Here is a 22,773-nt window from a genome sequence, read left to right as displayed (position 1 = left end):
GAGGATAAGACAATCTTGAAACTTAAGATAACTGACGCTCAAATAAAATCAATCCTATTGATAGGTTTAGAAACAAAAAAGCCTCACATTTATATTACTGCCTTCTTTTTGCTATGGGAAGGGAGAAGGGATTATTTTTTGTGGAGGCAAGGCTAGTATCTCAGGGAAATAAGAAAGTAATAACAGATGTAAAGTCAATGTGAGAAGTGGCACACACTTCTCCCCCCTTCCTGCTTCCCACTTCAAGTGACATTCCATCTGGAAGACTTTAGACCTTTCCCCAACATTTAGTGACTGGAAATTTTGGTCTGCTTGCCCTCTGGTTGGGGCACTAAGAATTAAGCCTTTCTTAGTAAGTTCCTGTGATTTACTTATATAGTTAAAACTAACCACAATTCACGCACCTCATAGTACATTATACGTCAAAATACATCACCTCATTCAAATGTATACTTGAAAAATAATGCTGCCTACCTCACCTCACTTCTACCACCCGCCCAGCTAGTTTCCCTTCCTTCTATCTCATCCAGTCCTTCCAAGCTGAGGCCAGCCTGACCCTACTTTCCAGGACACCCTCAGGTTCTCTTTCATTGGAAAGTATCTCAGCATGCCTTGCTCCCACTCACAGGGCCCAGTGGCAGACTCTGTCCCACCACATTGCTCCCAAACTCACGTTTGCCATCAATCGTACCTGAGACTTGAGACCATGGCCCCTGGTCGTCCACAACGTCCCCCAGCACAACTCATCCCATCCCAATCCTTTAGGCCATCTCACACTCCCCTTCAGGCTATCGAACTGGGACTCTTCCTTTGACTCTGTTCCGAAATGTCCAGCCGGTCGCCGTGCTTACTTCCCTGAGACCTGGGACACGATCCTAAGCTCCAAGCTGGTACCAGAGCCCCCGTGCTGTACTGTGTTCCTGAAGGCCCTCTCAGGAGGACCAGGCGTCTCACCCCAGGGTCTCAGCCCGGCTATAGGGGATGTGAACCAGCAGTGTAGCTTTCCTGCTTGCCTAGGTGTTTTCCCAAGACTCTTGGTTACTTTGCCCCCAACCACAGCCTTTAGAACCTCATCTTGAACTGTGCTTTCTAACTCCTCTCCCTTCCCATCCACCTCACACACCCCCTGGGCTCACAAGCTCCAGGATTAAGATTGAGTCTGGTGTGCCCCTCAGGTACCAATTTCCACCAATGACCATCCTTCCTAACGGATGAGTGTGATGCCAAGCTCTGACACTGTCCCTATCTCCTCTACCTTGCATTGCAACAGGTGTGCCAGCATACCGCTTTCAACAGTGGCAGCTGTTACAGGCCAGGCATTGTCCTAGCTGATGAAGAGATGAAAAAGGCGAATCCCAGCATCAAGAGGTCTCCAGCCCTCACCCGTCTCTACTAATGCTCATGTTCTGATCTATAACTTGTGAAGCACCTCCCTCACTGGACCACATCCTGTGTGTTATACAGAAAGACTAAAAACAGGGTCCAACCAAATTGGACTTCTAGCCAAGTGTTACCTTAAGACATATTTTAATTATTCTATAGTTCTTTTGTCATGAAAATTGGAAATATCACATAGGATTCCCTGGGTAATGCAACACAGAGACAAAGGGGAAAGTATGTGTTCAGAGGCTACATGAGAAAGGCCATCCTCATAGTTGCAAGTTCACAGATCTGGATCATTGATTCTCAACAGAGGTGGTACCTCCCCCTAGAGGGCATTTTGGAAATCTGTGGAGGTATTTTTTGTTTTCACAATGATTAGGGTATACTTCTAGCAGTTGATGAAGCAGGCATGCTAGAGGTCTCCCAGGGCAGGGGACAGTCTGCTCAATGAAGAAGCTGAGCTTCGTACAGCTTTTAAATATCCCAACAAATAGTCAAATAAGTGAGAAATTTGTTTATCATTATCTCAGCCTGAAACCTAATGCTACTTTATATAATTTTTGAACAGTTTTAATAGACACTGACTTTCCAGCAAAGCAACAGACCATGCAAATCAAAGGAAGAAGGTCCTTTGTTTGGTTTAGAAGGTTAGTAAGTGTTGTTTGTCATTTTGAGAAGTCGTGTCACCAATCACCATGCTGTTCAAGGTCTTCAACAGCCCATACAACAAACCTGTTTCCATCTACATCTGTAGATGTCACCAAAAATTGTAATAAAAGATATCTGAGATGTATTTTAATGAATTTAACATTCAAACGTTGTATGAGCAGAGACACGCAAAACATAGAGATCAGATTGAGGTCCATTAAAAAGAAGGGCTGGTTTATAATATTTCATATTCAAAAATTTGGAGGCAATATAATAAGAAATCTATGTTGTGAAAATTATGTTTTGGAAGTACTTGCTAATTTGGGCTGGGGATGTTTGCTGTTTTTCAGTCTGACTCTGACCTTGTCCCCAGAGGTGTACCACCACACAACTTCTCAACGACCTCTTGAACTATAGTTCCCTTTCCCAAACCTTGTATTCTGCATCATCCATCAAAAAATACAGCCTCCAAGGACTTTTAAAATCCTAGAGACCGAATACACGTCTAGTAAGATAGTGTTATTATCCTAATCCATGTCATAAATTGGGAATCATTTTGATATTATACTTATAAACAGAACCCTGCTCATTTGTAAGAGTATTGGACTTCATTTTCTGCACTTCGACTCTGTATTTCTTCTTAACATTTCCCCTTACTTAAATTAAGATTAGTTTTCTTTTTATTATTATAGGTAAACACATATACTGTTATTACTTACCCTAACACTAGGTTTATTCGAGTATCCATTTGTACTTTTCCTCCTTAATTTTTCTATATTTCTTGTACAGAATAATAAAAAAATTATTTTATTTTAGAATAATAAAGGGAATTATTATAAAAAGGGAGCACTGACCTCTATAAGGTTGTTTCAACTGCTCTAGAGCCAACAGACTAACAAGTAGTTTTACCCTTGAAAGAGCTTCCTGCAAGGCAAGAGTGAAATTCAGAAAATTTTATAGCCAGTCTAGTGCAAACACCAACAAACCAAAATGGACCCCAGCTATAAAAGACAACTCTAGCAGAACCAGTGCCCATCAGCTGAATGTCAGCCCTCTCTAAAAGAATCCCAGCTTGTGGTTGTGACTCAGTTCCAACCTGGCACTATTATGTCCTGTCTCTCCACCTAGGGCAATGGTGCCTGGGTTTGGTTCGATATATTCCTTATGTGTTATCTCATTTGATCCTTTTTTAAAAATCACTATGAAGAGATATTATCTCTACCTTTACAGATGAAGATAGGGAGAAATTAAGAAATCTGTATGAAGTCACAGAGTTAGCAAGTAGCAGAACTGGGATTGTGACATAGATACTTCAACTCCCAATACCCATGCTTCCCCATCCACCATCATCACCATTTCATGTTCACTTGTAAAATTACTACACAATGAACATAGCAGAAAAGCACAGGTGATGGTTGGTTCTGAGCAGTACTTTTCACCAAGACAAGAAACAACAAATGATATAAAAATGGGATTAATAACCAGCTGATAACATTTGGACCCTGCTAATGTGGGCCTTATTACAATCCACTAAGCATAAAGAGACATAAAGAGTTTCTTACCATTTCACACATTCATGTGATCTTCTCTTTTATCATCCTCTTGAGTTATGGTAATTAAGAGGAAACAATACTATCGTGCAGGTACTCATTAAATTCATGGTCTGTGAGCTCCTTGAAGATGGGAAATCTTCATCTCAACTCCAGTGCTGAGCACAGTACCTACAGCAAAGTAGGTGTTCAGTTAATGTCTCTTGTTACCACGGACTGATGACATAGCATTCTGCAGCAAACCATAGGAGAGATGTGCAGTTCTCTCGTTTCTGGTCTCTCTTGCCTTGAAATCTCATAGGCTTGTCCTCATAAAGTCCTGGCCAACACATTCACTCACACTCCCAAAAGTTGACTCTTTGGGTTGTTTTTTTGTTTGTTTGTTTTTCCCAAATGTTTTCTTTCTTTTTTTCCCCCCTTTTGTTTTTTCTTTCCTTTTCTTTTTTTCTTTTTGACTCCTCCTTGGGTTTCAAAGTGCACTCAGATGAAGGATTATTTGGGAGGTAACTGTAAGGATGAATTGGTAGACAGGTCGGGTAGAGAGGCTAAGAGAATAACTGTAAATCCAAGAAGGAAGGAAAAGAGTATGCTCTCTACATGAGATTCCAAGCTCCATAAATTCTGTAGCCCTTCATATGTAGAGAGCATTACTTCTTTTACCAATTTATTGAGAAGCTGGTATGTCCTTGGATAGAAAGGAAAGAGAAATTCATAGCATTGGAGATTTGCTAAAGATTGGTGATAAAGAATTTAAATTTGATTTGAGATGAGAATATAAGCTCCATGAGGGCAAGGACCTGCGTCTTCTTTTAACACTATCTCCCTGTTATCTAGCACATTGCCTGGTACTAATCAACATGTGTTGGTTGAATTAATGAGATCACATAAAAGTATGACAAGCAGTGAAAGTATTTTCATAAAGGTGTCATAGCTAAATATTAGTGTGCCAGGAGGGAGAGGGTCCATACTCAAAAACAGGCTTGACAATGAAGTATGTAGATCATCAGTGTCACCTCTCTACAATTCCTCTCTCCAGAATCACTTCCTTACTAGTCGTACCCTTAATGGTCCTATGCCATTTCAGATGTTTAAAATGTGATTATTCCAGAGATTTTTAAATAATTTAAAGGACAAATGTTTCAACATAGACTGCCACCATTTCTCATTTAATTTCTCAGAAGGGGGGGAAAATAACATATTTTGTAAAGGACAATTTGTTTTAAAAGGAACAATAAGCCCAAACTGGAAAATTTAAATATTGAGTAATAGAAATGAAGGGTTAAATAAAATTATGTCAAAAATATACTAATTTTAGAAATATATAATATTTATTTGGAGTTATACAAGCTATAAATTGCAAACCAAAAAATAGTTGAGCAAAAGTGTCTTTCCAAAGATGACCAATTTTAAAGGGGCAGAGTGTTTCAATTTATCGTGTTGCATTATGCAACTTCTTCAACAGCCCAGGTTTCCCATATACATCAGCTATAATTCTAAGGGAAAAAAAATGTTGATTTTGTGAGTGATTTACAAAGCCTGTTTTGTTTTTTTTTTTAATTTTTGGCTGCATTGGGTCTTTGTTGCTGCGTGCGAGCTTTCTCTAGTTGCGGCGAGCGGGGGCTACTCTTCATTGCGGTGACTTCTCTTGTTGTGGAGCACGGGCTCTAGGCACGCGGGCTCAGTAGTTGTGTCTCGCGGGCTGTAGAACACAGGCTCAGTAGTTGTGGCGCACGGGCTTAGTTGCTCAGCAGCATGTGGGATCTTCCCGGACCAGGGCTCGAGCCTGTGTCCCCTGCATTGGCAGGCGGATTCTTAACCACTGTGCCACCAGGGAAGTCCCACAAAGCCTGTTTAATAAGGAAAGGTGACTGTATTAGTTTCCTATGGCTGCTGTAACAAATTACCACAAACTCAGTGACCTAAAATAAGAGAAATTTATTCTCTTTCAGTTCTGGAAGCTGGGAAGCCCAAAATGGTTTTTCTGGGTGGAAACCAAGGTGTCAGCAGGGCTCATGCCCTTTGAAGGCTCTAAGGAAGAATCTGTTTCCTTGCTTTTTCCAGTTTCTGGAATTGCACTCTTTGCTTTCCTTGGCTCATGACCCCTTCCTCCATCTTCAAAGTCAACAGTCTGGACTTTTGTTTCAGTGGTCACATTACCTTTTCCTTCTTCTTTATAATCAAGTCTCCTCCTTATAAGTATACTTGTGATTGTATTTAGAACCCACCAAGATAATCCCGGATAACCTCCCCATCTCAAGAACCTGAACTTAGATCTGCAAAGTCTCTTTTATCATACAAGGTACCTCTCACAGTTTCTAGGAATCAGGACCTGGGTATTTTGGGGGGCCATTATTCAGCCTACCAAAGTGAAAAACATATATTTGAATAGGAGGCTGGTGGTTTAAAGTTCTACTTCCAAACTTGGAATAAGACAGAGGCAATTACTTTCTAAAATATGTAGTGTGCATGAAAGAAACAGATAAATGAAGCAAAAGGCAGCTGTGGTTACTTTCTATGACAACCTTAAGTCATCACCAGCATATATACCTCATCTTGAAAATGGGCACCAGGCATATCTTCCATCATTTCTAACATTGTCAACATAGAAATATTTGCAGCAGGCTTGCAGGTGCTGATTGTAATCACTAATATAATTGAGGCTGTAACCATTCGTTTCTTTTTCTGTTCTCCAAGATTACTATTTGAGTGGGCTCTCACAATCCAGTGTTTATAGTTTCCTCAGTGACGGAGGGGGAGAATGAAAGGATAGATAGGTCCGATTTCTCATCTTCTTCAGCTTGAATATGATATGATGGTTTTATTTCTCACTCTCTCCCATTTTCAAACACTTTTATTAAATATGAGAGTCTGAAGTTAAAACTCTTTGTTTTTCATTTCAGCCCCTGTTATACAAACCAAATTGATGATGGACTCAGTTAACCGAATGGTTGGAAGAAAAGAGATTTTGTGGAATAGTCAGTAATTTCTTGCTGTTTGGAAATTCTGCATAAGAATGATTAAAAATAAACACTGATGCGTACTCGGTAGAAGTGTCATAGATCCTACCAACGATTCTTGATTCATACTCATGGATGCAGAGATATTCAACTTTTCTCTTTCTAGTTTTATAAGTCCCCAGGGAGAAAATTAAATGGTTATTACTATTTGATGAAAAGTACGATTAGAGCCCTCATTAGCTGAACTCTCCAGCTTAATAATATGCAAAACAGACTGATCTTAGATCAGAAGACCTCCAAGTTCCCTTTAAATTCTAAGTTTTATGATTCTCTGCTTTTGTGTTTGCTGACAAAAGAACAAGAAAAAAAGAAGCAAAGATCAGCACATGTTTCTCCTTCGCGCGTGAAACATTTGCCTTTGTTTTGGCTTGGAATGCCCACTCTTAGAGACAGATACAGCCTCATGTGTCACATTCTTGCCACCATCTCTACACTTTTAGTTGAGATTGTCATTGACAGGGTAACACACCTGGGAACCACACCAGTTCCCAGAACCATAATTTTAAATACCATCCTAGCTGTCTCTAAATTGCAAGGGTTCCTTTGTAAGGTGAGAAACCCTCTCTCCTGGAGGTTTGTTTAGTTTGCAGTTAGGAAAGATAAGGGACTCCTTTGTGAACCATTGGCTTGGAATTTAAACGTATAGTATTGCTGACAGAGTGCTGACAATTCATCATAGGGTGTATTTAGCATTTTCTTTCTCTCAGGGTGGTGGGCTGGGGCGGTCCCCTCCCTTCTTCCGGGTCCCTGAGCGGAGGATCCTTGGGCAGCGATGACTCAGCCCATCTCCTGTCAACCGCTGCTGCCATCCAGTCACTGGCTCAGAAGGGTTCCCTCACCACGGGTTTATTTGGAGGGCTCACTTCCAAAACAAAGATTAAAATGCCCTTTCTCTTTAATAGTCTCCCTGAACACTTGCTCGTTAATGTTCAGACACTAATAGCACTGGAAAGAGTCGTTGCTTGTGTCAACTCATCAAGTAGTCTAAACAAGCCTGTTGGAGGCTGGCCAGTTCTGGTCAGTCATTGACCACAGACACGATCTGGAAGGCTGTTACAACTTGTGAAAGTGAGAGGTAGCTTTGCTTCCTGTCTAGCCCACTTCCCAGGGATTGTCCCCAGAAGCACTGGACTTTGAGGCCAGCAGGGGTTTTTGTTCAGTTGTGGCCTTAAGATGTGCTTTATTGTTTAGCACTAAAATTGAGATGTGTGTCAAAGCTGGAAAATTCTGGAAAAGCCAGAAATAAGAGCAATATCTGAAGCGAGGCTTGGCAGCTGGAAGTTTATAATTTAGTCTTGTGGTTAGGAGGTGCTGATAGTTTTTGTCCTACTTGGTTTTGGATGAGTGAGTGGGCGGATCTGCGAGTTCCCTTCTTTGGATGATGGCGGTGCTTTTTCAGAGATATCGCTCCTCTTCTTCAGATTAGCCACATTTATCCCAGCCACGTGCTTCCTCTCTACAAAAAGAGCTTTGTAATCATTACACATGCCTCAATAAGGTGGATGGAGAAAAATCTTCAAGTATGCCCTTCTGGCAATAGCAAATAAACAAATTCAAAAACTCAAAAGACTAACATTGAAAAAATTTGTACAGAGTTGTGTTTCATTTCTAACTCTGGAGTATTTCTCAGGAGGGGAAAAAAAGTGGCTGTATCTCTTACATGGCATCTGAGATCCGATCTGGTCTCATTTATTTGAGAACTTTTTATTAATCACTCATTCTGTGCCAGGAACCATGCTAGATGCCAGGGATTCAAAGATGAAACAACATGGTCATTGCCCCCAAGGAGTGTCTATCCTTAAAATAAAGTCATTGCTGTGATGGAAAGATGAAGAAAGTACAAAAGAGAGCAGCTGAAAGAGGCTGGAAAGAGTTGATTAAGGAGATTCTATTTAAACTGAAATGTAAAGGACTATGGGGATTTGTCAGAGGAAAAAAATCAGGAGAACAGAAGGAAGGGCGATGGTTACCCAGGGAATTCAGATCCTCTCCTGCCATCAGAAGGGGGAAGGCTTTGAGGGAGATAGGGCTGCATAGACCAGCAAGGACCAGGCCATTCAGTGGCTTGTAAGTGTAGTTTTCACTCTTACGTGATGGTTAGGTGATTGGAAATTTCCAAACAAAAAAGTGATGTGATCTCATTTGCAGGTGAATAAAAAAATCAATTTGGAAAACTGAATGCATACACAAAGGGATCCACTCTTCACCTATCATCTGGTCATTGAGGCTGTGATCAGGGTACAGAGAAGAGCTACCCCCCTACCCATCTTTTTCATCTCTGTCGTGATCCATAATGGATTTAAGGGACTTTCCAAATCTTATTTCAAGGCTTATGCAAGTCTTTGGGAAGTTTGTTGAGGCATCCCAACATTTTATCTCCGTCTAGGTCTCTTTTTTCTCTTTTTGCTTTTTCCCCAGCATCTTACCATGCCTTGCTATTTTTGAGCTCAGTGGTCTTAAGGCTTTTCAAAACATATTCAAATTTGGAGTAAAGCTATGATAATTAAAACAGTGTGACATTGTTACAAGATTGGAAAGACATAGCAATGGAAGACATAGCTGATTCAGAATCAGACTCTAGTATGCATGAAAACTTATATGAGAAATGAATCATCACAAATCAGTATTTCATGAAAAAGTGTTATTGATACAAATAATTAATAAATAATAAAGTTCAATTTCATAAGTAATCAAAAAATGCTAACTAAAACAAAGGTAAGATAAAAGATACCATTAAACAAGAAAAATTAAATGTAATGCCCATGACGTATAGGTGAGAAAGGCATTCTCCTATTCAGTAAAAAAACATAACTTTTCTGGGCTGCCCTAGTGACGCAGTTGATAAGAATCTGCCTGCCAATGCAGGGGACACAGGTTTGAGCCCTGGTCCAGAAAGATCCCACATGCCTCAGGGCAATAAGCCCGTGCACCACAACTACTGATCCTGTGCTCTAGAGCCCGCGTGCCTAGAGTCGGTGCTCCTCAACTAGAGAAGCCACCGCAATGAGAAGCCCACGCACCACAACAAAGAGTAGCCCCTGCTCGCCACAACTAGAGAAAGTCTGCGGGCAGCAACGAAGACCCAACACAGCCAAAAATAAATAAAATAAAAATAAAAAGACATAACCTTTCTGAAAAGGCTTGGATGTGTTATAATTTGTTTTAAGAATGTTTATACCCTTGATCTCATGATTTAACTGATCGAAACATATTTTAAGAAAAAAAATTGGAGAATTAGACAAAGATTTGTGCACAAAAATGTTCATTGTAGCATTATTTATAATAACACACATTCTAAGAAGAGGTGATTTATAAAGTAATGATACCAGTAGTCATTCTCTTTCACAGAAATGAACATTTATTGAGCTTCTACTACAAGCCAGTGATTAATTTATCTCCTGTAACCTTCCCGTGCTGCAGATTATGAAATCAGGCTCAGAGGGGTTTGGTAATCTGCCCAAGATCACACAGTTTTGGTGCTAACCCAAATCTGGCATCAAAACCTTATTCTTCCCATTATACCTCAGTACTTCTATTTATAAATATGTGTCAGGGGCTTCCCTGGTGGTGCAGTGGTTGAGAATCTGCCTGCCAATGCAGGGGACACAGGTTCGAGCCCTGGTCTGGGAAGATCCCACATGCCACGGAGCAACTAGGCCCGTGAGCTACAATTACTGAGCCTGCGCATCTGGAGCCTGTGCTCCGCAACAAGAGAGGCCGCGATAGTGAGACACCCGCGCACCGCGATGAAGAGTGGCCCCCGCTCGCCGCAACTAGAGAAAGCCCTCGCACAGAAACGAAGACCCAACACAGCCATAAATAAATAAATAAATATTTTTAAAAATCAATTGACCATAATTTTAAAATAAATAAATAAATGTGTCAATTGTTTACTTCAAAAATAACTATAAGGAGCTCCATATCTCTTCCTATTTTTCCAACATTCCAGAAAACAAGGGAGTTCTGCTTTTGGATTCCTGTGGTGTGAGTGGGGGAGCTAGTGCCTACAGCTTGGAGAGTCAATGAATTCATCTGCAATTTAGATCATTCATTTCCCAAGAAATAATAGTGAGCCATAAGAATGCAATGTTCCTCCTGGGAATCTTCTCTCTCTTACTCTTGGAATAAATCCAGAGGAGACAAGCACTTAAGACACTGAGTACATCCCAGATACGATCTGTAGTAAATATTGGCTAGTCCATCTACACTTTTAGTGTTTAGTTATTTATAAGGCTACCTCTTCTATTAGATACCCAGTTTCTCAGGGTTAAGGAAATACAGCATTGTCAGTGCCTTGAATATAGAGAGAGTACACTGTCTAGTGGCAGAAGCAGAGGACTACAGTTATTTCTCAACAGTCAACAGCTTGACTTCGTTCTTACAGGAGTCACTGGTTGGCTTCATTTTTTGTAGAAATGGAAAGTGGAAGTAAAAACAAACTATCAGACTCACAGGATCAAAGGTCCATCAGCCTATAGCTGCAAATTGCCAAGAAACACGTTGCAGGAATACCAAGTGTTGATGGTCAACAGAAAGGTCGTAAAATAAATAACACTGGTTTGCCTCCTCCTTATATTTTCTTACTTTGAAGGTGTTTGACACGCTTGTTTTAATCCTGTGCAAAGTTCTAGTCTGCTATCTTTAGACTGAACCAGTGGCTAGTTTCAGCTTTGGACCTCTACATAGCAAGAAGCAATAGAAAAGTCCTCCTAGTCACAGAGAAATCTCTCCTTTTCCTCTATATCCACTGCCTCCCTCTTTTCTTTTCCCTCCACGAAGAATAGAATGTGTTTCTATTTCATCAAATCTGAGATAACACTGATTATAAGACTAACCAACATATCAGGTATAATTTAAAAAGAAAAGTACTGCCAGTTAAAATGGCACAAAGTTGGGGAAGGGAGTTGTAACTTATAATTTTTACTTTGCTTTTATTGAAAGAGTTCATTTAAGCTTATTTAGATAGATTTTTCTTTAACATATTTTGCTCTAATGCACATATACAAAGAAAAATATGAGGAAAATAACCATAAGTTATTCCTAAAGCCTTCATCCCGAGTTAACTCTTTCCATCATTTTTTGATTCAGAATTTTTCTCCACACACAGTGTTGCTCTCTGTGCTATCAAAATGTTGTGTTTGCTGCACAAGAGTGCTCCCACTATTCTCTATGGGATTTTCCTTCAAGTCATAGACACCCATTTCTGCAAATGCTGGTTATTGCTTGATCTCACCAGATCAAAGGAAGGTTTTCAGACAACAGCCAGAATCCATGTTTCTTCCTCAAATTATCTTTTAACAGTTTGTTGACTTAAATATTGAAGGGTTGCAGTTATCCAGTCATGTTTCCAAAATGTCAACCAAGTTCAAGGTTATGGGAACAAAAGCAATGACGATTATGTCAGGACTTCTACCTGGCCAACACTGATTATAAGAGACCATTGATTGTAAGATGTCAAAGATGTTAAAATGTAAGTAAGTTAGTAAAGTGGTAAGGGGATGATTTCATCTTGAGTTGATGATATAAAGTTTGTATTCAATTTCCACTGCATAGGGAGGACAGTAAGGGGAGGGATATAGGGCTAGAGGTTAGGGTTGGAGAGTTGTTTTCTGATCATTATTTACTCCAAGTCTGAGTTTTGGTGTCCCATAAAGGGCTCAGTGTTTGTAGGCTGACCCCAACATCTTTTTTTTTTTTTTTTAAACATCTTTATTGAAGTATAATTGCTTCACAGTGGTGTGTTAGTTTCTGCTTTATAACAAAGTGAATCAGCTACACATATACACACGTTCCCATATCTCCTCCCTCCCGCATCTCCCTCCCTCCCACCCTCCCCATCCCAACCCCCAGGCGGTCACAAAGCACCGAGCTGATCTCCCTGTGCTATGTGGCTGCTTCCCACTAGCTATCTATCTTATATTTGGTAGTGTATATATGTCCATGACACTCTCTCACCCTGTCACATCTCACCTCTCCCCCTCCCCATATCCTCAAGTCCATTCTTTAGTAGGTCTGTGTCTTTATTCCCATCTTGCCACTAGGTTCTTCATGACCTTTTTTTTTTCCCTTGGATTCCATATATATGTGTTAGCATACTGTATTTGTTTTTCTCTTTCTGACTTACTTCACTTTGTATGACAGACTCTAACTCCATCCACCTCATTACAAATACCTCCATTTCATTTCTTTTTATGGCTGAGTAATACTCCATTGTATATATGTGCCACATCTTCTTTATCCATTCATCCGATGATGGACACTTAGGTTGCTTCCATGTCCTGGCTATTGTAAATAGAGCTGCAATGAACATTTTGGTACATGACTCTTTTTGAATTATGGTTTTCTCAGGGTATATGCCCAGTAGTGGGATTGCTGGGTCGTATGGTAGTTCTATTTTTAGTTTTTTAAGGAACCTCCATACTGTTCTCCATAGTGGCTGTATCAATTTACATTCCCACCAACAGTGCAAGAGTGTTCCCTTTTCTCCACACCCTCTCCAGCATTTATTGTTTGTAGATTTTTTGATGATGGCCATTCTGACCGGTGTGAGATGATACCTCATTGTAGTTTTGATTTGCATTTCTCTAATGATTAATGATGTTGAGCATTCTTTCATGTGTCTGTTGGCCATCTGTATATCTTCTTTGGAGAAATGTCTATTTAGGTCTTTAACGGAACTGTTTAAAGATCTTCAGGAGCTGACCAGGTACCAAGAGCCTAGGATTAAATCAGCATGTAGTTTTCATTTTATTTCCAACATTTCTAATTTATAATGGTTAATTTTTATAGAAATAGATCCACCTTAAGAAGAATGAAGTTTCTTTGTCTGCCTCGACACTCTAAAGTTCAAACACATCAGATGTTACTAAGAGTTTTCTGTGAACCCTGGGATGGAATCCGAGCCATTTATCTGAAAATAGATATGTGCAAAACTGCCTCTACCTTTAAATTGAAGCGAGGCCAATCCGTATGTCGATTTCATTGAGGTTACATTGGAGGCATTGTTTAGTTGATTATTCATACAGGAGTGTGGAATGAAAACCAAAAGTCAATAGATGGTAGTAGGCAATGTGTTTTATGGTTAAAAAAAAAAAAACCCACTCCCCATTTGGATAGATTTGTGTGGGACAGAGGTAAAGGAAGGGCAATAAGATGAGGAGGGAAGAGGAGATTGGAAAGTGAAAAGTTATCACCAAAGAGGTAAATGTTTGAACAATAGACATTTTCATGACTTTCAAGCACACATTATATTTGGAATTGGCTCAAGTCTGTTTTATTCAAGAAAGACCCTTAGTCTTTCTTTTTTTATATATAAATTTATTTATTTATTTTTGGCTGCGTTGGGTCTTCTTTGCTGCACATGGGCTTTCTCTAGTTGCGGAGAGCGGGGGCTACTCTTCGTTGCGGTGTGCGGGCTTCTCATTGTGGTGGCTTCTCTTGCTGTGGAGCATGGGCTCTAGGTGCGTGGGCTTCAGTAGTTGTGGCACGCAGGCTCAGTAATTGTGGCTCACGGGCCCAGCTGCTCCACGCCATGTGGGATCTTCCCAGACCAGGGCTCGAACCCGTGTCCCCTGCATTGGCAGGCAGATTCTCAACCACTGCGTCACCAGGGAAGCCCTCTTGGTTCAGTCTTGAAAGGTTGTACTTCTCTAAGAATTTGTCCATTTCATCCCGGTTGTCCATTTTATTGGCATAGAGTTGCTTGTACTAATCTCTTATGGTCCTTTGTATTTCTATGGTATCAGTTGTAAGTTCTCCTTTTTCATTTCTAATTTTACTGATTTGAGTCCACTCCCTTTTTTTCTTGATGAGTCTGGCTAAAGGTTTATCGATTTTGTTTATCTTCTCAAAGAACCAGCTTTTAGTTGTATTGATCTTTGCTACTGTTCTCTTCATTTCTATTTCATTCTATCTTCATCTTTTAAAGAGGTGGTGTGGACGGGACAGGTATGGAAAGGGCCAAGTAATAGGTAGCATTTCTTCATTTTCTGTGTTAAAATGACTTGTGGGTATGTAATCCTGGGCCTTAAAATCAGTAATCCAGAATTTTGGCCCTCTTGACTTCTCTGCCCATGAAATGGGAGAGTATGTATCCTGCCAGCCAGAGAATTATGAAGACTGTCTACCCAGCATACTTAGTTTTGGTTCAAAGCTACCAGCATAAAGTATTATTTCAGGATGAGTTGAGGTGCTATGCCAGATATCCATATGAAACATGTCCAGAACGTTAATACCTTCATCCTTTGTTTCAGGAATCCCGAAGCCCCCAACCCATTGAAGTAACATGGCTGTGGGTTATACTTTTGTACAAGACAAAAGCATGCCTTTTACAAAAACGTCTTTAACTTGAGTGGCTGGAGGTTTCGTGTTTTCTGTTGTGTGAGGTTCACAAGACATTGGGAAAGAGCACATATTTCTGGCTTATGTGGATTCTCACCCTAAGTTTACACGGAAGCACAGCTGAAACTGAGTTTCGCTTGATTTCCACCTGAAACCAGAATTCATCTCAGGTTCATTTGAAATGTGCACCTATCTAGTTTAGGACCGGAGGCAGCAAACCTCTCAGCCAGCTTGGCCTGAATCTGAGGTTTTGATTCAGAAGTTTGGAGTTTTCATTCAGGAGCTTTGCACAATCCTGGGCTATCTCAGGCCGTGATCTGAAATCCCATCAGACTCACTTCAGACCATATGGAGTAAAGATAGAGACCTCTATGGCTCTTACTTACTGGCCACACATTCATTCCAATGTTTCTATGTCCTCTGCTGCCTTCACTAGACTTCTACAGTGAATACTTTTTCTCAAAAAAAAAAAAAAAAAAAAAGACACTAGATATTAGCATCAGTGGCTGCTAGAAATGAACTGATCAAAAAGCCTATCAATTTCTTGACACTCCATTACATGCACTGAACAATTGTTTCCAAAGTGTTTGCTTTTACTTCCTTCAACAGAAGTACTTTTGAATCCAATAACCACCTCCAACTATATAGTGTTTTAAGATCTGAGAGTATTATTTCTAATTATGTTGGTAAGTTTTTTTTTTTGTTTTTTGTTTTTGGCTGTACTGTGCAGCTTGTGGGATCTTAGTTCCCAGACCAGGAATCGAACCCAGCCCTCAGCAGTGAAAGCACAGAGTCCTAACCACTGGACCGCCAGGGAATTCCCTGTTGGTAACTTTTCAAGAAGGTCCATTATATAATTTCAAGTATAAAAATCACCAAAAATTCTAGTCAGTTCTTTAAAATATATAGGTCTTTGGAATAAATGAGACAATATGAAGTTGTGCATTTTTTAACGTCTGGGAATTATACGATTGATTTTCCCTGTGTTGGTGATCGTCCCAACGTGAAAATCTATTTGCATGACAAGGTCTCATTTATGCTTCAGTGACTTATTTTTATGGTGAACTATATTTTGTTGCTGCTTTCAGTATAGATAATAGTAGATCACAAGACAAAATGGAGTAAACCCACATAAAATAGAGAAATTTCTATTAGTTTTGACAATGGGGAGAAATTCCTGTTTCCTTTGGTGAATAATGCAGATGAAGGATTTTTCTTGGTTATAGTGTTTTAGGAGACATCTGGCTACAGAGTATTGGGTTTTCCCAGAAAATAGTGCTTTACAATTGATTTCCAAGTTATTTCTCAAATCCTCAGGAAACAGATTAGGTTTGCAGCATAGCCTTATTTATTCAAACGTATTAGAAATCAAAGTGGGTTTGAACTGGTAAAATGTCTGAATTGAAGACTATTTGCAGAGAAATGCATCTGGATTCCTTTTAAGGATATACCGTCATTGAAACATGATTAATAAAGTTTCTAAGCCAAATCCTTTGAAGGAAACTCTTTCATGAATAGAAGAGACAGTTGAGAATAAATTATAATCATCAAGTCAATTGTTTCTAATAAGTGGGTTCTAGAAAACTGTTTGTTCCTTTAAGATTTAAGAGTCTCCCCAAGTCTAGTTTTCACTATTAATTATCTGGGTACACTTTGTGTTCACAGAGAATGCAAACGTATGCTTCAATCCGGTTTCTGAATCAGTGAGGTTTGGGAGAAACTGGGGGGCATTACCTAGCCCCTAGGCGGCCGCCTCCCTGGCTAGGTCAGTTATCACTGCTGGCTACATTTTCTATTTTCTCTTCCATTACCACAATATCCCAGGCAAATAAATGCACTTCCCCTCCGCCCCCATTTTCTCTGGTGCTCAGCGGCCCCATTTCCCAACCCCAGATCACCATCAAGCTTAAAACCTCCTTCATCCATCTTTCTCCCTCCTCCCCAGAGTACAATCAATGACCAAGAAGAATCCAGCCAATGATTTCACAGCAGTCTCACTAACTCACCTCTTCCTCTCCATTTCCTCCGCCAGAATCCTGGCTCAGTAGCTTATTTTTTGCCACCTGGCCTAACCATAGTCTTTCAGCAATCCTCTTTCCCTCTAAGCACCCTCCTGTCAATCCATCCCGCAGAACACTGATCACACCGCCCTTGGGAGCCTCCACAAGAGCTGATCCCAGGTCTTTCCAATGTGAGCTCCTGCTCCCCTCTGGGTAAACCTCACACTTGAGCCAGTCATGATTTGCTGTTCCCCGAACACACTGTGGGCCTTCCAACCTCTTTATATACTCTCATGCCATTCCCCCATTTTCCTTTCAAAATCCCATCAATCCTTCAGAGTCTAAACCAAATGTCAAAGCTTCCTTTAGGCATATCGTACAGAAGTACTAGCCATATTTATAAATACCTGATTATCCAGTGCCTTTGCAAATCGGTATATCACATATGCGTATATATCTTGTACTCACAAAACACTCGATAGTTAACAAAGAACTTTCACCCACCTTATGTCATTTAATTCTTATACCAAACCCACGAGATGGGCCATATCAACAGTCGACAAATGAAGAAGCTGAATCTGGGGAAGTTGCATGGATTACCCAAGGTCACCAGCTGAGAAGTGACAGAAGCAGGTTTTTCACTCAGGTCTTGGAACAGCTCTGGGTTGCTTTCAACCCTATTACAATGACCTCCATTCTAATGGTACAGCGACATGGATGAAGTAATTTCTGCAGCAAATGGGAAGAGAGGCCAGGCCACAGAGGGTCACGGGAAGTTTCTGAGAAGTGCAGTGGCATGATCAAAGTGTGGCTGTGGGAAGACTGATCTGGCGGGGCTGCATGGAGGGGAAGGGAGCAGGAAAGCCCTGCTGGAAACCATCTCTCCCTCTTCTGAACTCCCGAGGCTCTTAGTTTATACTCCCTGTGCAGCATTAATCCAGTGCTGCAAACTGGTTATTTATTTGTTTACGTTGACTCCCTTCCTACTAATACTTTGCCTAGAGCAGAAAGGATTTAATGTGGCTTTAAACTGTCTTATATTTTACAGCTAGATTAATACAACTAGGTTCTTATCTCCTCCACTTGATTTTAAGTATTGAGTGTAAAAATCATGGATTTGACATCTTTGTACTAACCATATGTTTGACATGAAGCCATACTGATTGTGGATGTTCAGAATCCAATGAATGAATAAATAAATGAATGAAAGGGCATTTGAGAGATTTCTGCTAAAGATGGGATTGGCTAGGGGACATGGCTAAATAAATTACAATATTTGGTACTTCAAAATAATCTGCAACCATTAATAGCATGAGGCAGATCTGTATGAGTTAAAATGGTGAGAAGACTGTGGTACACTGTTTAGTAAATCACAGAATACACACGCATATATACAAAAAAATTGTGTGCATATGTGTATGTGAGTGTTTGATGCATATAGAACTATTAACACTGGTTGCCTCTGGGAAAAGTAATGGGATCAGGAAAGACTTTTATGTTATAGTTTGTATCCGGAGTTTATATAATTCTGTATAGTTTTGTACACACTGTGAAATGTATTTTACAAGGAGTTTGTATGACTTTTGTGTGTCCAGAGAATTTGGTAATGCAAACCATATATAACTAAGGACTAATACTACAGTTTCATGTTGTCTTGTGGCCTTAGCCAGGGTTTAAAAGAACCATTTAGTCTCTCCCATGTGCTGAATGTCTTCTTTTAACTTAATCCTGAAGATTCTTTCCAGTTTATTTGTGATCAAGACCCACCTCCGAGTCCAGCTTTCTTCTCTGTGTTGCCTGCTCCCCAGGGGGCCACAGAAGATGCCCCACACGTGGTCTCCTGACATCCTTTCTGTCTTTCCTTTTTAGGACTTTTAGTGGTGCATCCTGGTCCCTCCCAATTTGACTCTCCTTCATCTGCTTGGGACCATCTACTTAGACCCAGCCCAGCTGCTTCCCAAAGCCTCCCCAGCAAGATGTCACAATGCTCCTTGACATCTTCAGTGCAGCTCCTAGAGGCTTTACTTGCATGTGTTAAACCACTTTGGACCTGTTCGTTTACTTTTAGTAAAAAGAACAAGGCTACTACCATTTCTGATTCTCTCCTCTCTCCATCTCCCTGCCACACCTCCAGATCAACAACCATGATTTTTCAGAAAGAAATTATTTTCCTTAAAGATTTCTTTGTGTTCTCCATCAATGAGAAAACATAGTTATTGGGTGGTTACAACCTTTTTAACTACTAACACCCAAACAGTAATTAGAATTAGGATTGTCATCATTCGTCATTAGCCTTTCTTTTCCTTGCATTTGAGCATGTTCTCTTTTGAAAAGTACACTTTTCCTCTTAAACTTTTTCTATTTATCCACTCACCGCTAAATACCTCCCTTAAATTGCATTAAATCTCACTTACGTTCAACTCTCCTAACACTTTAATCATGGTCAAAAGCATCGGATCTTATCAGACAGCAGTATATAATTTCACCTTGCATGACCAAGTAAACCACACCATAAAATGCAAGGCTATTGAACAATCTCCAGGAACCCGAGGAGATTTCATAGTTCATAGTTACCAGACACACTCTACCACTATTGTCACCATCTCTCCCACTTTCCCCAGCTGCTTACTGAGCATCCCAGAAGCTCAGGGGCACTGTCGCTCTAGCAGTCAAGTCTGAACCCAAGAACCCCTTCCACCAAGAACCAGCTGGGAATGTGGTGCATCCAGAATGCCTACTACATGCTCCACAGTCACCGTACCTCCTATAACTGTGCCCAGTCACACCGTACCTGATGTGCTGCTGATCACATATAAGACATGCAGAACTAAATATGTAAGCAGCTTCTGGCAGGAAAGAGCTCTCTGCAGGAGGCAACCCTTTGTCTTGTCACTAACCTTAAACCAGGCACCCCCATGCTCTACTCATCTGCGGACTTAGCACACCTTTCGAATCTCTTGGTCACACAATACCTTGCCTAACCTGTTGGTTCTTTCCATAGACCAAAGAATTAGAAATGAAAAATAAGTAATTAACAGCTGAGCAGATCTCTTCCCTAGCTTCCCCTTCAGTAATCTCGGGAACAAACTGTGGGAACAAGATAGCATCTAAAGGAAAATCCCAAGAAGTTGACAAGCCTGCATACAGTGGGGGATGGCGAGGACTCTGACCCCCTATCTCAATGACTAACTGAGATTACTTCCCTTTTTGCCTTTAAAAATTCTCATGGCCGAGCAGAATCTTCGGCGGTGGTTTTTGGGGGACACTGAGTCCACCATCTCCCCAGATTGCTGGCATTCTGATTAAAAGCAACTTTCCTTTCTACCAACATCTGCCTCTCTTGAGGATTGATTTTTGAGCGGTGAGCTAAGTTCCATAACAAATAGTGGGCAGTGGGTAAAACTTTTACAACAGAGCATATAGAAAATTTCAGGCAGATTTGTGAAGTTCAAAGTAGATTGTTCTTGCACTACTCTGATGTCACCCAAATTCCACTTTCTAGGCAAATTCATTCTCTCTCACCTCTATACACTGGAAATTGAATCAAGTCATGGTTTTCATATTTTGTGGTCACAGATTCCTTGAGAACCTGATGAAAACCATGAGCCCTCCTTTTCCTGAAAAAATGTACTTGTTTATATACATGAAAAATTACAATTTCAAGGCTTTTGCCTATCCTAATGCCCCTTACCCCCAGAAGTTTTTTTCTTAGATCCTAGGTTAAGAACCCTGAAATACAAAGCAGCACTATTCACAATAGCCAAGTCATGGAAGCAACCTAAATGTCCATCAACAGATGAATGGATAAAGAAGATGTGGTACATATATACAATGTATACATATATACAATACTCAGTCATAAAAAAGAATGAAATAATGCCATTTGTGGCAACATGGATGGACCTAGAGACTATCATACTAAGTGAAATAAGTCAGGCAGAGAAAGACAAATATATGATATCACTTGTATGTGGAATCTAAAAAAAATGACACAGATGAGCTTATTTATAAAACAGAAATAGACTCACAGACATAGCAAGCAAACTTATGGTTACCAAAGGGGAAAGAGAAGGGGAGGGATAAATTAGGGATTTGGAATTAACAGATACACCCTACTGTATATAAAATAGGTAAACAACAAGGACCTACCGTATAGCACAGGGAACTATATTCAATATCTTGTAATAACCTGTAACAGAGAAGAATCTGAAAAAGAATATATATGTATATGTATAATTGAATCACTTTGCTATACACCTGAAACATTGTAAATCAACTCTACTTCAATTAAAATAAAAGAACCTTGAATTAAAGGGAAGAAATCAATCTTCTGGAATAAAGTCCAGAAGTCTGGGTAAAGAGATTCTAAATGGAGCTTACAGGTGGTTCTCACAGACAAGACAGAGGATGAGAAGGGAGGTGGTGGCATTTAGGGAAACAATAAAAGAGATATTGGTGAAATAAAGGTGATTGGCATAATGGTGATATGCTTGTGGGTCAATCTGCGATGAGGCTGAGAACAAAGGCCTAGGCCAAACTGCTAAATTCCCTCAGGTAGTAGAGTTGAATGCTTAAAATTTTATATCAGGTGGATGTGGGTGAAGCCTGGCTCTGTCCTATAGTAACCCTTAAACAAATTCCTCACACTCCCCTAAACCCCACTGTCTTCACCTGTAAAATGAGGATAGCTGTGGTTTAATAGGGATGGCCTTGTAAATGAAGGACTTGTGAAATGCTCGTTACAATGCCTACACCTATTAACATTATGCTGTTTCTCTTTTTCAGACACTGAAAGGATTCTGTGCAGGTCATTTACATTATAGTGTGAATTACAATTAAATGCTAACTCACTGAAAGCTATTTGTACATTAAACCCTCTTTTAGTGTAGGAAGCTCTCCTATGTCAGTCCTTGGCAAAAAGGTGGAGGTGATAGGCACAAGGTAAAGGAGGAAGCTGAAAAGACACTATATAGCATCTTTAAAATCACAGCTCTGGGACAGCTAAGCTAGACCTAAAGAATAATTTAGAGGGGCAAAGGGGAAGGACTGTAGCAGGTATTATGGAGTCAGGAGGTGCATCTGGTCCTGGGCCTCACGCCCTCTGTATTCCGCTGGCTGTATTTGAAATCCATGATTAAAATCCATCTATGGTCAGCGACAGGCAGGGCACTCAGTCACCTGGAAAGTCCTGTGGTCCAGCCCACAAATCTAAACTGAGCAAAGATGTCAACTGCATGAGTTAAAAATTATTGCCTAAAATTGCAAGTATATTGACCTGACATCTACAACAAGGGAGAATTGCAATATCATAAACAGAGTTGATGGACTGCAGAGGATCTATCACAGAAGACAAACGTCAAGCCAATCTGTGAGGTGGCCAAAGTCTTGAGATTTTTCAGTACTGGTGGTAACCATGCTTTATGATTTGGCCATGTAATGCATCATCCTGACCAATGCTTTCCACAGAGTTTCATTATTGTGATAAATAGCGTGGTTACAATAGCCAAGCATGGTTTCCCCTTGGGCCGCTCTGTCTTTATTATACTGGGACACCCATGGTTCCTGGAAGGGCGTATGGTCTACTCTACTAACTCTCCAAGGAAAAACACGTAGAGCCTTTAGAATGATGACATAGTGTGATCAGAGGAGATTTAAGCTTTTATTTACCCATTCCTATACTAGTAATCCTAACCCCTTGAAGTATATAAAGATTTTATTTCATGTTCTATTAAAACAGACCTGTAGCACTTCCTCTAATTTAATGACTCAGGTGCATGTAATCTTAAAACCTTGAAAGTCAGACGTCTGTGTATGTGCTTATTGTTTGTTAGTGTA

The 22,773-nt window shown here is 40.2% G+C and overlaps 1 long non-coding RNA gene across 2 annotated transcripts in view; it reads right to left on the bottom strand.

Moving 5' to 3' along the window:
• Window positions 1-3,616: 3,616 nt before the first annotated feature.
• Window positions 3,617-22,773, bottom strand: part of LOC130709171 (uncharacterized) — a 111,176-nt gene continuing 92,019 nt past the window's right edge. The window contains exon 3 of one of the 2 annotated variants that reach the window (XR_009009641.1): window positions 3,617-3,752. This is a non-coding gene — a long non-coding RNA (uncharacterized LOC130709171). Of the gene's footprint in view, window positions 3,753-4,991; window positions 5,429-22,773 lie in introns of those variants that run through there. The other variant, XR_009009642.1, reaches the window with a different exon arrangement.

Source organism: Balaenoptera acutorostrata, chromosome 11 (genome assembly GCF_949987535.1).
Source record: "Balaenoptera acutorostrata chromosome 11, mBalAcu1.1, whole genome shotgun sequence".
Taxonomy (NCBI): domain Eukaryota; kingdom Metazoa; phylum Chordata; class Mammalia; order Artiodactyla; family Balaenopteridae; genus Balaenoptera; species Balaenoptera acutorostrata.
The sequence above is the reverse complement of the archived record's forward strand: the minus strand, read 5'-3'. Positions and strand labels throughout refer to the sequence as shown.